The sequence below is a fragment of the Nomia melanderi genome, chromosome 2 (assembly GCF_051020985.1).
Source record: "Nomia melanderi isolate GNS246 chromosome 2, iyNomMela1, whole genome shotgun sequence".
Classification (NCBI taxonomy): Eukaryota; Metazoa; Arthropoda; class Insecta; order Hymenoptera; family Halictidae; genus Nomia; species Nomia melanderi.
The window spans coordinates 8985048-9002116 of record NC_135000.1 but is presented as its reverse complement, the minus strand read 5'-3'; the positions used below and the strand labels follow the sequence as shown (position 1 = coordinate 9002116).

Sequence of the window (17069 nt, the reverse complement as noted above, 5' to 3'; positions counted from 1 at the left end):
GAGAACGTGTTTCACGGAGATTCACGGGAGAGATTACGGTCCCTGGGACGTCGGGCCGGTAGGCCAGGTGACGGCGATTTGTCTTTCGCGCCGTTTGCTGCAAAGGATCCACGACCCCGCGTCCTGTGACCTCTTTCCCTGTTCGCGCGCCATTGTGTGTCCGGGCACTTCGGCTGATGTCCCTGTGCGCCAACGCGAAAAATTTCGAGAAATATGTTCGCTGATAAGAGAATCGTCTCTCTACACGATAGGCGCTTTGTTTAGCTACCCCTTTCGGTCGCGGCGGAACGGAGGACCGCGTATCCGCCGAATTCATTGACCTGATTGCGGCATCGAGGCTTCAAACGTTTTTCGAGTGCTTCTCGTTCACTGATCATTATTTGTGGGATTAATTCCGCGTTAATCCATTACAGTCTGCTTACAGTATGTATCTTCTAGTGTACTGCATTCTCTTCTAAATCGAACGAAATGAGAAACGAAAATAAATAATGATTCATGCGAAGCTACATGTACCGGAGAAGCTCATAATTATCACGGAACGTACGAAAAGGCCATTCGCTGTCTCGGGAATAATAATAACCCGCAATTCCGTCGAACTGAATAAAACTACCCCCGTCAACTTTAACGTTGCTCGGTTTAATTTTCCCGCGCTTAATTCCGCCCGCTGTAACGAGACTTGACTTAATTTAACTGCGGCCCGCCTCCCTTTTTCATCGCGGCAGGAACTTTTGGTTTATCACGCAGTAAAAAAAAAGATTCGAGTGCTCTGAGAATTGCTTATTCATTTATTCCGATTCGTTCATTATGATTCCCTCCCGAGCGCAGGCGCCGGTAATTAATTGAAATATTTTCGAAGGGAAAGTCCGGCGACTAATTGAAATAGTTTTCATTGTAATTTGGAACGTGTCGGCACGTTGCTCGAAATATTTTAAATTTCTGGAACATTTTCAAAGTCCACTGATTGAAACGTTTTTAGTTATAATTTGAAACGTTTTCAAACATTTCGCGAAGCGTTATCAAATGGAAATGTTTTTCATTGTTGAAATGTAGTCACTTTCGAAACGAAGGTTCGACGATTAGTTTTCATTCAATTCTATTTTCCTATTAATCGAGCGACTCACGTTTAGATTCGCAGTTTACATCGGTTTAAGCTTTGATATTACATTAACGGTTTACGTTAATTCCGGTTTAACGCGGTATCATAGGCAAATAGCAATTTCGCGCAATTTCCCGTGCATTACACGCCTGTGTCCGCTGACAATTGTCGCAGCTGCCTCTGTCGCGCTCGAAATAGTCCGAGGGTTATAGTAAAGTGGTTGTTGTACCGTAATTATAGGAAATAACAATTCAGCTTACCAAAATCGAGGCGACATTAACGGTCCCAGCGCGACGCCACGATATTCACGCTAAAAGTCAATCTCGAATCCGTCATTTCGAAATTACGGAATCTCCGAGACCGAAACAACACGATTTCACGCAACAATCCACGTTGCAGAACTTCCGGGTGCTCGAAATTAATGATAACAAGATCAGATGTGCCATTCGTCAAGGGAAACGAGAGAAAAACGCGTCGAAACTCGGGCAAATCTGGTTCCAGTGAAACAAGTCGGGGTAATGAAGATAAAACTGAATTTATCTCGGAGCGTTCCGGTCAATCGAGCCGATCGCACGAAAATTGCCGCCATGAATCAAAGCGGCCGATAAAAAACTCGCTAGAAAAAATACTTGTCTCTCGGACCCATCGGGTTTTAATAAATTTCGCTCGATTCCGCTTCGCGCGGGAACGGGAGGACGTATCATTGCGTTTTCGGTTCGACCGGCTATTGATTTATCGTATCGATAGATTTTGTTTCGAGGTATGCACACAGAATTTCCAGATAAGAGTTTAATGATGTAAAGATGTAGCAAATTTATTTATTTCGATTGGAGTCACTTAAAAACAGGTTTGCATCAGTGCAAGTAAATAAATTTAACACGGTGGTCATCGAACACTGCTTTCAAAATGCCTGAAAACAATTGCAATAGAAAACTTAGTATCAAACACAAATATTTAGTAACACATCAAATGTGTTAATAAATAGATGAGGCAACGAATAAGTAAATAAGCAAGTAAATAACGTATTGAACAAGCAATACAATAAATGACAAATATTCGATCATCGTACAGAGCTGAAAGCTCCAAAAAGATACAGCGAATCCAAACAGACGAGTCGAAACGAACAAAACAGTTCCGATACATCGTGTCAATAGCGTCCGCGACGCGAAACGAGCAGCTCGGCATCCGCCATTTTGTCGGGACTGGCCGTCGCAGCGCGGCCGCGTGTGCCCCGCCGCGGCGCTCATTCTCCAGGCTCTAACGGCCACAATTTTGTGATTCATCGGGCGAGATCGCGATTTACGGTCGCCCTCGAGGCACAGTTTCGATTCTTTAGCGGAAACGGAAGTCCGTTGGCCGGCCGCTGCGAATGTAGATGAAATTGTCCTCGGTTGCCCGGCTAAGAAATCGAATACTGCGCCGTGCGCGCGACGCGGCCGGGAACTGGCAAGACAAATTCGCCGGAATCGGTAAACAGACCACGGAACCGGAAACGCCGACGAAAGGATTTCCCCCGAGGATCAATTGAATAGCGCGGCCGACGGAATTCTTCGGGAACTTCCGTAATTATACGGAGTGTACGATTTGTTCTGGTCTAGTTTCGGGGAAAACAAGCTTCTGGCGTTTGTGTTTTGTCGTGGAAGTGTAACATCGGTGTTTGTACTTTCTTTTGTACTCGGATAAGTAAATAGAAATTTAATTTGAGAAAGTCGTGCTTGCGTTTTTGGAGAAAACAAGCTTCTAGGGAGTAGTGACTTTATTAGAAATTTATTTTGATTGCTGTGTGTTTCTGTGTTTGGTAATAACAGTTTCAAGTGATACTTGTATTTTCTCGGGTAAATAGTAATACGGTGTCTTTTGTTGATGATCTGAAAGTTTCTCTTGTTTTTCCTGGCTACGATAACTTGCTGGCAGCTCGCTGGTTTTAGGAACACCCTGTAGTTGGAAGATATTGTTCGCGAGCACGTTTCTTTTAACTTGAGACCATTCCGCGAGTAGGGAGAAGGGAACGCGCGAAAACAAAAAGCGAAACGAGTCTGTTTCGCGCCTTTCGCGTCCCGTTTCAGCCATTCATTGTATGCAGACGATAGCGTCTAGCTGCTGGAGGCTTTTTCTCGCTTTGAACCCGCCGGCAAAGCTGCAACGCTGTGGATCGACTTTATCGACACCCGTCGTTTAGTTTTAAAGCTCTAAAGCTGGAACCTTTACTTCTTAATTTTTGAGTTTCGAACTTTGAAGCTTCTAACTTCAGTGATAAAGATTCAAGTTTTAAATTTCAAATTTGAAAGTTTCAAGTTTCAAGTTTTGAAGTTTCAGTTTTCAAGTTCGAAGTACAAAGCTTCAGTTTTTTAAGTTTCAATATTCAACTTCGAAGTTGAAAGCTTCAACTTTTAATTTGAAACTTAAAAGTTTCAAATTTCAAACCGCAAACTTGCCAGTTCCAAACCGCGAAGCTCCCAAATCCGACCGTTCACCTGTCAAACTTCCAAATTCCGAGCTGGAAGTCTCTGGTTTTAAGGTTCAAGCGTGAGATTTTCGTGAGTACCGTCGCCAGGCGAGAAATTACGTGACACGTGCATTTCATCCAGATTTAACGCGCCGGCATTAAGGGAATTAAATCCGACTATTATTATATTTCCATTAAAAATGAGGCAGAAAATTATTCTCCCGAAATACTTGTGGAATAAGATTTAATTTCCACCCTGCAATTACACTCGTTATCTCTTTAACACTAGAACTACCATTTAATACGATTAATATACAATTCATATAAAAATTGTAACAATAGATTATTTTCATCTATCGAGACTTTAATTAATTTACAATTCACTTTGCGCATCGCTAAATTCTTATTGCTAATTGATATTGCTAAATCTTCGATACATCCTCGCAAAAACTTCTGTTATTTTCTTAATCACTGAAAAAAGAAGTGAAACTATTTTCAAAATCATTTCGAATATTCAATGCTTCGAATATATCAATAATTACTAAACAAAAAATCGAAACCAGTCATTTTGACTGGTATTTCTAGTGTTAAATAATTCTTCTACAACAAAGGCCAATTATTTCCTCATGCTATAATAACAACAGCCACAATGTGTGTCTTCTCGGCGAATCGTTTATAAACAACTGTTATACAACGATACGAATTTATCAGAGATTTAGTGGCCATAAAGCACGTCCGACGGTTTATTATAACTTTCTCAATTTGAACTTTCAATATGAGGTTGTAAATCACCGTCCCGCGGCGTAATACACGTGAAAAACAGGTTGACGACGTTACGACCTCATCATCTTCGTCATATCCCGAAATATTACTCCGCGAAACAGCGGAATCTAGGGGCGCAGTATTGAAAATTAAGTTCCGGGGGACTCGTGCGTGCTCTATGTTTATTATATGCAAATTGAATGCCGTACAGTTCCGGCATTCTCAAAGGATATCGAGCCGGAGGTAACTGCTGGCGCATTATAGAGTTATTAACCCTCTCGTGTCGTTCGGACCGAGTTATCCTGAGAACGATCCCCTATTCTCGTAGCTGGGTGTTTCCTTCTAAAAATAAATAAATCAATTCATCGCGATCGGTTTACACGTAGCCGACTAGAGACGCGGGCGGGCTCCTTTTCTTTAATTGACCTTTGACCAGCTTTCCATTCCGCTATCCTTCGCGAATTGTCGATGATTAACTTGGGAATTGAGGATTTAGTCGAATCTTGGAATTGTTATGGTTTGAAATATTGATATGTTAACATGTTTAAATTTTCGAAGCTGTGAAGCTTCACATTCTCGGAGCTGCAAAGCTACAAATTTTCAAAGGTTCAGAGCTACAAATTTTCAAAGCTTCGAACTTCTAAATTATCAGATTCACGAAGTTTCAAAGCCTCGACGCATCAAATTTTCGAATTCTCGAAGCTCCAAATTTCCACAGTTTCAAAGCTTCAAAGTCACAAAGCTCCAACTTATCAAATTCGCAAAGCTTCAAAGCCTCAACGCACCAAATTTACAAATCCTCAACGCACCAAATTTTCAAATCCCCAACGCACCAAATCTTCAAATTCCCGAAGCTCCAAATTCCCCCAATTCAAAGCTCCAAACTCTCAAATCTCCAAATTCCCAAACCTCCAAATCTCCAAACGTTCAGATTATCATAATCATCAAATCACCGAATCCTCAGATCCTAAAATTCCAAACCCCCGAAGCTCCAACTTCGGATCGCCGAAAGCACAACTAGAAAAGCAAAAGTGCAATAATCAATAGTCAATGCATGTTCCTATCGCGTGCATTCCGCGCTTCCCACGGCCGCGGAAAAAACCACGGTCCAATTACGAGATCTCTCTTCTGGATCTCGAAGAATATTAACGGAACAATCAGCCGGCAGGCTAATACGCGGGTTAATGAATTACAGGCGAAGGTGCACGAAAATTACAGCGCGGCGAGCGAGACGGAGACACGATGGCGTATCGATGGCCGGTAATTCTTAATTAACGGTTAATTATGACGGAAGCCCGCTCGTTCACTTAAGTCCGACTTGAAGGTTAATTAGCCCGAAGTGCCCGGACGATTGAATTGATAGGAAACGCTGGGAAAGTTCACACGTGCGCGAGGCGTGTCTCGGACTCTGACACACTTTCCGGGGAAGTTCAAATCGGGGGTACGTTCGCGCGGTTGCTTTACTGAAAAAATCGGGAAAAATGGGAAAAATGGGGAACGTGATCCTTAAAGTACTTCCACGCGTCGCGTTAATTAATTTCCCCGGCCGGTGGGAATAATTAATGAACGGAGGATTCGATGCTTCGATGTTTTATGCAATAACGTTCTGTTGCTTTCAATTGTAATCACTTATTAACCCTTTGCACTCCAGAGGCTCTGGGTCACCAAATGATTTGACAAACTGTAAACTTTGATATTTAATGTTAAACTTTGTATAATGCATCGATGTACGAAATATCGAAAAAATAGTTCCCTTCCTCGATGCATGTGAGATTTCTTAATTCAACCTAAGAAAATGTCATCTATGTCTCATTAGAAAATATTGAATATTTCCGGTGAACGTCTGGAGTGCTAAGGGTTAATTTATTTTGCGTTATTAAGAAGGTGAACTGCATTTATTGTATGATTTATTATAAATGATTTTCGGAGTTTTAATTAAAATTGAAAAGTTTGTCTTCCGTTGGTTATAGGGATTGCATTGTTTCTCGATGGTAATTGAATTTTCGGAGAATTTCATTGGATGGAAGCTTATTTACTTTGTTGGTATACGATTCTGGTTTTATGGAATTTTTCTTTTTAATATTTGAGGAGGGTAGATGATGGAGAAGTTAATCTGCTTAGCTAGTTGCAGCTTTTTTGCCTGGTGCAGTTGTCGAGTCGATTTATGATCGATATCGGAGCTGTTCGTCGCGATAAACTCTTTCAGCGGCATTGGAAAAAGGATAATTAAAGGCTGTTTAACTTTTCCACTGAAATTTATCGGTGAAATTGGGCGTTCAAGCGCGACGTTCCATTAAAATCGCCCAGCCTCGAATGGAATATCATCGTCGTCGCAGTTTTCGTTGAAATTTACGTTGAATCATGCTAGAGTTTTCTATTTTTTTGTTGTTGCGCGAATAATTCCCAGCGCATTAATAAATGCAAGAGCGTTCACACGCCAGAAAAGTATTTTAATACAAGTTGTATTGAAAGTTTCACGGTTTTTTCTGGGGAATCGAAGAACTCGCGACGTTTCGTGTTTTATTCGAGATGAGTTGCTTAATAATGTAAATGATTGTAATTATTACGTGTTAATGAAAGCAAACGACAGATTTATTATGCAATTTTTAGTGTACTAGAGAATGAATTGTTGGGTTTCAAGTTTGAAGTTTTCAAGTTCTAAATTTCGAACTTCAAAGCTTAAGCTAAGTTTTAAAATTCAAAGTTCCATGTTTCAAATTGAAAATTGCCAGGTCTTAAGTTCCAAAATTCAAGCTTAAAAGTTCTATGTTCCAAAATTCCAAGCTCTAACTTTTAAATCCTCAAACTTCAAGTTCCAGCTGTTAATGTTACAAATTTCAACGTTCAAACTTCAAGTTCTAACTTCTCTCAATTTGAAATTTAGTGAGATTGTCCTCAGAATTGAAAAAATTCCGCTGAAACCCGCATTTCCAAGGCATTCGTGAATTACAGTTGAAGAGCGAAGTCTCGCGAACGAACGGCCGCCACGTCAGACGCATAAATCCGATTAAGACCGTCATATCAGAAGATTACTCCCGCTAATCCGGCAACATTCGTTTCCTTAATAAATTCGTCCGCGCAAACCGGAGAAGCTCAACGAAATGAACATCGTACGAACAAGTATCACGCGATTCGAATAAGCCTTCCGTAATTAACACAGTCAAATGAAAAATTCAACTCTGTTAATTTTAACAAGCTTTCTCGTTGATCCTAAAACCGAAAATTATTTCGATCGATCTAAATGTCGATCCAAAAGATCCAAGCTTGATTACTTTACTTATTTAGTACTTTATTCGTTACTTCATTTATTTATTACTTCATTCGTTACTTCATTCATTTATTACTTTATTCATTACTTCACTTATTCGTTACTTCATTCATTTATTAATGTTCATTACTTCACTTATTCGTTACGTCATTCATTTATTAATTATTCATTACTTCACTTATTCGTTACTTTATTTATTTATTACTTTATTCGTTACTTCATTCATTTATTACTTTATTCATTACTTCACTGATTCGTTACTTCAACGAATGAAACGATAATTGATAAAAATTGAAAAGAAAACGCTAGCCGAGCAGCACGTTCCTCAATGGATTATTGTCCGCAGGGAAGCGTCATTATAATCCCGCCTAACCAGAAACCGACCCTTCGTTAGCGTATCACGCCACCGTTGCCGTTCCTGCCAACCCCTGAAACTTAATCAGAGTCCGTCGTCCTCCGTGTCGAAATAATCTGCGCTAATATCGTAAATATCGGAAGATTCCCTCCGATCCACTGACCTCGAAACCCACTGAAACTCATTAAGAAACGTAACTTACTATACGTCCCACTTTTTACGCCATTTCTTTATTGTATCTCATTCCATTGTTCCATTCTAGCAGCCAATTCAGGTGAAACTTATATTCCGAAACATTTTCATCCCCTTGAAACAATGAATGATCTTCGTTCAATTCTCATGATTACAATCCTCCAATTCTAAAATACTTCCTTTCTCTTACTTTCTTCAGGCAATTAATCGCTCCGTCTTAATTGTTAATTAAGTTACATAAATATTAAGTTATATAGATAATTGAATTTCTTGCACTTCCATAAGTCGACAGACTAAATTCTACTGATCCCAAGCATTCCAAAATCTTTTCGCATCATTACCTCGAGACAATCAACCACCCCCTAGTTCATGATTAATTCCCTGCCATAATTCAACAAACCCTGGAATTCACCCCAAACACACCCCAAATCATCTGAAAGTAATCTCCCTCGTTCTTGTCTCGAGACAAATCGTCCCAATGTTGACTCATCATTAACTTCCCATACTTAACCCGTTGCACTCGAGAGGTGACTGTAGTTACTTGATTCGATACAAAAACTATAAAGTTGAATATTTAATATTGCAAATTGAAATATTGAAATAAAACACCTTTGTTGCTTGATTTATCTATGAATTATCGTTAGATTAGTTTCAAACGATACGACCTATGTCTCGTCAGGAAATGAATATTTCCATTGAAAAACTGTCGAGTGCAAAGGGTTGATTCGCAAGTCACCCCCCAGTCCCAATCACTCCGAGCATTCCAAACAATTTCCCGTGGAACGGTTCCTCAAGACAAGGAATAATCCGATTCACCCAGCACCAGCTACCGCCTAATAAAGCATTAACCCAGATCCTCCGGCTGTGGAGGGCCAACTACACCCCTCTACGCACCGTTGGCTGCGTGTGTGCGTGTTATTCCTCACCCAGTCCACCCCGTGGTCGCGTCCCTTGCTGCGGGACTGAAATCCGGCGGCCGTGCTAATAATCGGCCGTCCTTTCATCCCCGTGTTGTCCCTGTGTCACGTCCGCTCCGGGGGTGTGTCTCCGTGAAAATTCACCATATTTACAACCCCAACATCTCACCGCCCTCCTCCGCCGCCACCGTCCGGCTTCGCCGCACTCCTGCAACTCGTAACCGCCACGTTTCCCCCGAGAACCGAGATCAACCCCTTGGAAAATCCTCGAATCTTCCCGGCGACCCGGTAGAAAGAAGATCCGCGTACGGTAGCGAAGTCGGGAGACGCGGAAAAACAATTTGAAAATAAATCGGCCGGAGTGCGGGAACACTTGGCGCGTGTAAGGGATGAATGGGGATAAGCGGACAGAGGGTTTCCCGTTCGGTTCCGTGGGTTTTTTCAAAGTGACGGCGGAAAAATGGAGGAAAAGTCGCAAGATTCCTCCGCGATTCTCTCGGCTCGGGGTGCGAGAGAGCACTGAGTAACGAGTGGATGGAGCCCCTGGCGCGGGGGATGCACGCCACCCCCGCGGATCGACGCGCGCGCGTATTTCGAGCGTGTTCCCGGTGTTGTTTCGACAAAGGGGACGAAGGGGGTGGGTTTTAACGGAGGGATACCTACCGATGGCTCGTCTAGTGGCACTCGGGGGTTTCAACCCCCGCAACTCCGTCCAACGATCCGGCAAGATAAATTCCGACGCCTCGGATTATACTTGGCGGTCCGATCTCTCTTGATGCGGGGCGGCGGCGACGGCGGCCGATGTGGGTTATGGGGTTCTTCGCTGTTCTGTTTGTTTGACCGTTGGACGGTCGGTTTTCGGGTTTCTGCTTTCTGATCTTTGAGTTTCTGATTTGCAAATGTTCTAATATTCTAATTTTACAATTGTCAAATGTTCAAATTTTCAAATGTGCCAATTTGTCAATCCTCAAACGTTCAAACATTCTAATTTTCCAATTTTCAAATTTTCAGATGTTCAAATGCCCTAATTTCCCAATTGTCAAACGTTCAAGCGTTCCAACGTTCAAATTTTCCAATCTTCAAACGTTCAAACAGTCTAGTTCTCCAATCACCAACCTTTTCAACTTCCAAAATGCTCTAACATTCTAATTCTCCAACTGTAAAGCGTTAAAATGCCCTAATTTCCCGATTGTTAATCATTCAAGCGTTCCAACGTTCAACTTTTCAAACATCCTAACACTCTAATTCCCAAATGTGCCAATTTTCCAATCAAACTCCCCTGCCATTCGGGATTAAAATCCACGTGCCTCCATCCAGCGATCCGAGAAGACAAATTCCGATGCTTCGGATTATACTTGGCGGTCTGCTCTCTTGATGATATTCGGGGGTGGGAGCGGGCACTGCGGTCTTTGAACCCCGAGGGGCTACTTTACCCCTCCTACGCCAGTTTCGAGGGCCGATCGTGTCCCGTTACGTGAGAACGACGCATTGTCCGAGCCAGTTCGATTCCAATTCCGGGTGAAAGTGACAATCAACCCCTTGCACCCGACAATTTTATTCAGAATAAATATGTAACACTTTCCCCGATGAAATTTGAATGACACCTTCAAGTAACTCGAGGAAACAAATTATGGAACAAACATACTTTATTTCAATATTTAACCAGTTAAAGAAAGTTAAAGTTAACACAGTTTGTGTTTGAGTCTTAATGGTGCTTTTTCAACGATGGATTATTTATTTTTTGAGACAAACATGTAATTCTTCTTCGTCTCGTTTTAGTTTCTCGTTAGGATATATTTTAAGCGCATTTGAAGTGCAATGAGAGATTTTTCAAACTAAATTCCACAGTTAAGTGGTTAATATTAACATTAGTATTAATATTCAATTAACTTCAACTTGAAACGTACACCTCTCACGTTGCGAAATTAAACATTCTACACACAGTACTTCCAAATATTTGAAACTCAATAATTATTTAACACATTGTTGACCGGCGATTTTACGCAGTAGTTAAATCGAGTAATTCGAGTAATTAAATCATTCTTTCGTGACTTAGTCTTCGGAATATGAAAATTTCATCTCACCGGAATGCCGAGATTCTTCGAAATGTAAAAAACCTTCAACAGATGAAGCTAAATTATATATCAATTACTTGAACAATAGAAAAATAGAAAACTACATACTAATCTTTTGCTATTCCAGCAATTAAATCATTCTTTTGCGACTTAGTCTTCCAAATATGAACGTTTCATCCCGAAATGTCGACATTAGTCCGCAAAGATTAATGTATGTTAATGTACTCCACACAACATTCAACTAAAATTAATTTAAACAAAACTCGCGTCACGCGAATTTCCCTTCGATTCGGTAGTCCTCTCCGAGCAGGATTAATAACGGATTCCCCGACTGTTTACCAAGATGAAAAATTCTTCAGCGTTTCTCGCCGGGGGTCGTGGACTTAATGGCGACGTTAATTAAAAGCAGAACGATCGTCCGGCCGAGCGCCGTCCGCGAAATCGTCGGAAAGCTGAATTCTTCGACTAATATTGAACATTGAAATTCGATACGCGGCAGAGGGGAACGGATGTAAATCAATTTCTATGTAATTTCTGTCGCGATCCGGCTGGAATTAATCGCCGCAATTAATTCCGGGGGCGGAGGACCGTCGTTCCTTTCGAATTCATTAACGGAATTCATTCTCGCGCCGTTCCAGTTCGCCGGAAAAATATTTACATTTCGAGGCTGGCGCTGTTGTGTGTATTGCACTCTTTATTTTCGAACAACTGTTTACCAGCGGAGGCTGGAGGGTTGATTTTGTCTTGTTTTAGGGGTGGTACCTCTTCGTGCTGCTCTGGTTAATCCCCTCTGGTGTGCGATAGATAGTTGGCAATGTAGGTTGTAATTTATTATTTATTGTTTGGCGTTTTGGAATTTCGAGTATTCGAATTTGTGATTTTGTTAGTTGTCGCGTTTTATGGTATTGTTGTTTATAGTGGTGGAATCTGTGAAATTGCAATTTGCAATATTTGAAAGTATGATCTTCGAATTCTGAATTTTCTGGTTCGCAATTTTGCAATTTTTAATACTGTAATTTAAGATTTCACAATTTAGGATATTGCAATTTAAAATATTAGAATTTGGGATATTGCAATTTAAAATATTAGAATTTAGGATATTGCAATTTATAGTGTTGCATATTTTATATCGCGATTTGCAATATTGGAAACTACAATCTTCAAATTTTGAATTTTCTGGTTCGCAATTTTGCAATTTATGATACTGTAATTTAAAATTTCACAATTTAGCGTATTGCAGTTTGAAGTATTACAATTCAGGATATTGCAATTTATAGTGTTGCAATTTATATCGCGATTAGTGCAATTCTGCAGTTTATAATACTGTAATTTATAACGTCGTTATTTATAGCCTTTCCAGTTTCTAATTTTTAATTTATAACTCTCGTCTTCTTCACGGTTCACAAGATCAACCCCCAATTTGAAATTCCAGAAGTTAATAATAATAATTAGATAAGAAACCGAACCGAGAATCAAATTTCCTCGTGGGGGATGGTTTTCCGAATAATCGAATTTCAAAGTTCGTCACGTCCACAGTGGGACTCTTCGAGAAGTAGGTTCCATAAGTCACGAACGGAGTTTCGGTTCACTTGCGCAGCTTCTCTGCGGATCTTTAAATAGAAAAACTGTCTTCCAGATCTGTGAGCAATTTTTCCGTGAAAAATGAACCCCTGCTGGATGCATTTCGAATATTAGTCGGATAAATGCATTTTTTTCATTCTTTCGAACACGTGCATTCCGCTAAATGGTTAACCGAGTTGAAAAAAAATTCAATGAATTACACGGAGTAACAGATGCAGTCGAAGAGTCACTCGATACTCAAGAATAATTAACGCAGTCGTTAACGATTCCATAATTAAACGAAGTATCTCGCGACGAACTCGAAAACATTGCTTGTATCATTAATTTCTCAAATGTCTTCATTTCCAAAATTCAAATTTCTAGATAAACCACTTCTCCAATCTTCCAATTACCAATTTCTCAACAAATTACTAATCGTCAACCCTTAATTCAAACCTCAGATCGATTTTCCGTTTCCCTGTTCATACCGTACCAATATGGAGCGCGCAAAAATCTTGAAAACCCATCAAAAATTTCGAATGTACAATAAAAAATTTACTTAACAAGGTCACTAGAAATCGTGACCATGATGCACCGCGATGTCCCCGAGCCGCCGAACGCGTTAAAGTAGAGGAGGAACCGGAAGCAGTCGGCGCAATCAAGTTTATAGGGCGCGCGCGTTGCCGGCTGCCGATGGAAAAATACTTTCCCTTCGCTCTGATTGTTTCAGGGGCGAAACTTAGGCATCGCGGGGGTGCGCGGGGGTCGACGGAGTCGGCCGTGTAATGAATTAGAACCGGGGAGTAGTGCTGGGCGTAAATTTAGAGCCTGAAATATTCATGCGACCGTTCGAGGGGCAGCCCTGAAAAGTTAAACGCGAGCGTTTCCGCCGGAGAAACGGCGTATCCAGGGCCGTCTTATTATTGGATTCGAGAAGTGGACCGGTACCGTGCTCGACAATCATCGAACAACCGGAAATAAAAAATAACGAGGCCCATTTGCCTGCCACGAGCCGTCGAGAGACTGCCGAGCGGAAGAACGGCGGAACTGAGAAATCCGCTAAATGGACGTTTGTTTATCGAATTTCGAACTTCCCGGGCGGTTTTTCCGCGTGTTGCAGGCAACTTCGGATGTTGGTTATTTATTAATCTTGTAAAAGTTCGGTTTTGACCGTTGTTTTTCATCTGGTGGACGAAAGTTCGAGTGAATTTGGTGTTTTAAGGAGATGTTTTCGGGCGACATTGACGATTTGGGAATGTTATCTGGTAACTATGTTGATGTTTTGGTAGTTCTGTCGGAGAACTACATTTTTGACTGTCTGTTGAACAGTATTTGATAGGTTAAGTATGTTTTTGTTGTTTAGTTTGCGATTTGAGACGAAATCATGGGTTAATTGTCGAGTTTTAACGTGATATCCGTGTAAATGGTGTCAGCTCATTCGCTGATTATTTTTTATTTGAATTTTTATTACGGATTCCTGTGGTACTTGTTACAATGAAGTGATAATTTATGTAAGGAAATCAATTGTTACGTTAATATTTAACGCAAACCGTTTAGAAATGGTCGATTTAAGAACTGCCGGGCATCGTGATCGAAATTTATCGGAAAATTGCGAATTCCATGCATGTATTCGCCGGGAACGTCGATAATCGAGCAACTACGAGTGTCGTCCGTTCGATCATCGAAAGTTTGATTAGTTAATGACAACGTGGCCCATGAAAAATAAAAGAAACACAGCCAAACGAAAAATTCCCGAGCAACGTGCTGAATCCCGCATCCGAATTGCCAACTTTGGCCGGAGTTGCAGGACCAGTAGCGCGGAAACAATTGTTTTGTAATTGTTCGCTGCAGGCTCTTCTGACTAATTAACTACCATCGCTGTATTTAGCGTATGTTTATCATCATTAACTTTATCGCGCTGGAATCATTACACTGTTCCACAAAATTGCAATGGAGAAGTCATCGACATTTGAACCTCTGCAACTTCACCATAAAAAGTCGTGCGACATTGTACCTGGGCTCATTTTAAAGGGTGAACCTCCTACTTTCAAACCTGACAAGTCACTTTTATCTATTACAATTTTTCCGCATATAACAGCTGAGACAGCGAACATACTTTCTCGTTTTTAAAATAGCACCGCTTCAAACGCCTCGACGAACGTCGAGCAATTTTTCCCAACACTGAAACCACTACAGATTTAAAGATTAACCTCTCCCCTTTGCAACGACCCCTTAAAACTGAACGTACTACTTTCCCTCGCCGTTTTATTCAACCTGAAGCGTAAAATGTACCCGTAAAATTCATAAAATTCGAAAACCGACAGAGTACGATCGCCTGTTCAGCCATTGTGTACAGAGACGAAATCACGGGGAAATGTGGCTTATGGGAAGCGAAAGTAGAAGCTTCAAGCTTTGAAATGAACCCAGGCGGAATATCGTACGATTTTTTATGGCGATCTGACAGAGGGTCTAAGGTCGACGTTAGTTTTATTGAAATTGAACGGTGTAATTTGTTGAAATATTTTAATAATAATTCATGATTTGCAGGGACCATTCCGAATGTAATCGGGTGGGAACGAGCGTTACATAAACGTGTTTATAAAGTTCCGCTGTCGTGTTCCGGAGTTGCGGTGCAAGTGGGTTAAACTTCGAGACCAAGTCTCGCCGGGTAATAAGATTCGCGATCCTAAATGATATTTGGGATTACTCTTTGCTAAGCCTCGTGTAATCGTCCGGAGGTGACGGTGTATACGCCGGCTAAATCATTAAACCGTCTCGCGGAGATTTAATTGAATTCCCCATAAAATAATCCCACGGAACTTGGATTAATCTTGTCGATTCGTTTGTTCGCGCCTCCGCGCGCATTCAATCACGGGAAATTGATATAACATAAATCAGTGTCGCCGCTGTGGTTGCTGATTCGATTGGAGCTTGAATAATTCAATGGAGAACCTCTGCGCGTTCTGATATTCTAAAATTCTCAGATACTAAACTTCGAAAATTCTCAGATACTAAGCTTCCGTAGTGCCGAATTTCCAAAATTTTTAAATTACAAAATTCTAAAATATGGAACTTCTAAGATTCTGAGATACCAAGTTTCTAGAATTCTAAGATACCAAATTTCTACAATTCTGAGATACCGAATTTTTAAATTTGTAAAATTCCAAAATTCTAAAATATGAAGCTTCTAAACTTCTGTAATACCCAACTTCTAAAATTCTAAAATTCTAAAATATGGAACTTCTAAACTTTCACAATACCAAACCTCTAAAATCCCAAACATCCGAAATACAAGAATTTCAAACTACAAACACCCCAAAATTCCCACATTCTAAAACTTCCAAATATTCCAAAGGTTCCAAAAACCTCAAATTCGAAATCTCACCTAATCTACCTAAAACTCGAGCTACAAACCATACTAAAGAACGTATCCAGAAATTGGGATAACGCGAAACTTCCCCAGAAAACCTTTAAAAGCACTACAAGGGCGGATTGCTCGAACATTTAAAAATGTTCTGGAGACCGAACATTAATCGCATTGTTACAAGGGAGGTCTAATAACGCATTCGAGCAAATGAATTTATCAACGCGTCGGAGTGGCCCGAAACGCAGGATCATCGCAGGGCCGCTAAAAACGGAAGCGCCGTGGTACAAATGAATTTACGAGGCAGCGCGAGCGACAAAAATTACCGGGAACGGAAGCTGTCCGCGGGACAAAGGAATTTATCAACGAGTCGTTAACATCGGGAGCGGAAGGGAAAGTACCGTCGCTTGCTAGGAACCTGGCACTCGCGAAGCAAATGAAATTGATCTTTCCTCTATCGCAGGTTCATATTTTATTTCTTTAAAATTAAAAACCTAAAAGTTTCTCAGGAAATCCATTGAAACAACTGCGAAAGTTTCAAATGAACTAGTTCAATAATTTTACTGTCAATCATTGAATCTATAATCGTCTGACTGATTCCTAGATACAGATTCGAGAATCACGATGTATCAAATAATTGAATTATTAGGGGATCATTAACCCTTTGCACTCCAGAAGTTCTTCATTGGAAATACTCAATATTTCCAAACGAGATGCGGACATTTTGTGAAATCGACTTAGCGAGAAGTCGCAGGTACATCGAAGAAGACTATTTTCTCTCGATTTTTCACGTAATGATACGTCACACAAAATTAATCGTTTCGAAAACCGGTCGAATAATGCCAAGCGGCGCGATCGCGCTTCTTTCGCTTCAGTTTCGAAACTGAATGAAGCTTTCCTGTTTCGACAGAAACAAATTTTAAATAGTGCAATCGTTACATTTTTCCAGTCTTGGGTAATAAGGAGAATGAAAATGAATAATTAGAAGGAAAAGAAGTAAATGAGCTTCATCTGATTCTACGAACCGATAGACT

At 40.8% G+C, this 17069-nt stretch overlaps 2 protein-coding genes across 6 annotated transcripts in view; one reads left to right on the top strand and one right to left on the bottom strand.

Moving 5' to 3' along the window:
• Positions 1-9541, bottom strand: part of LOC116425350 (uncharacterized) — a 57223-nt gene extending 47682 nt beyond the window's left edge. For 3 of the 4 annotated variants that reach the window (XM_031972932.2, XM_076374206.1, XM_076374207.1), the window contains exon 1: positions 9046-9541. The gene's annotated coding sequence lies outside the window, so the exon portion shown is untranslated. Of the gene's footprint in view, positions 1-9013 lie in introns of all 4 variants that reach the window. The other variant, XM_076374205.1, reaches the window with a different exon arrangement.
• Positions 1-17069, top strand: part of LOC116425333 (midasin) — a 98257-nt gene that overhangs the window by 57261 nt on the left and 23927 nt on the right. The gene's annotated exons all lie outside the window — the stretch shown is intronic.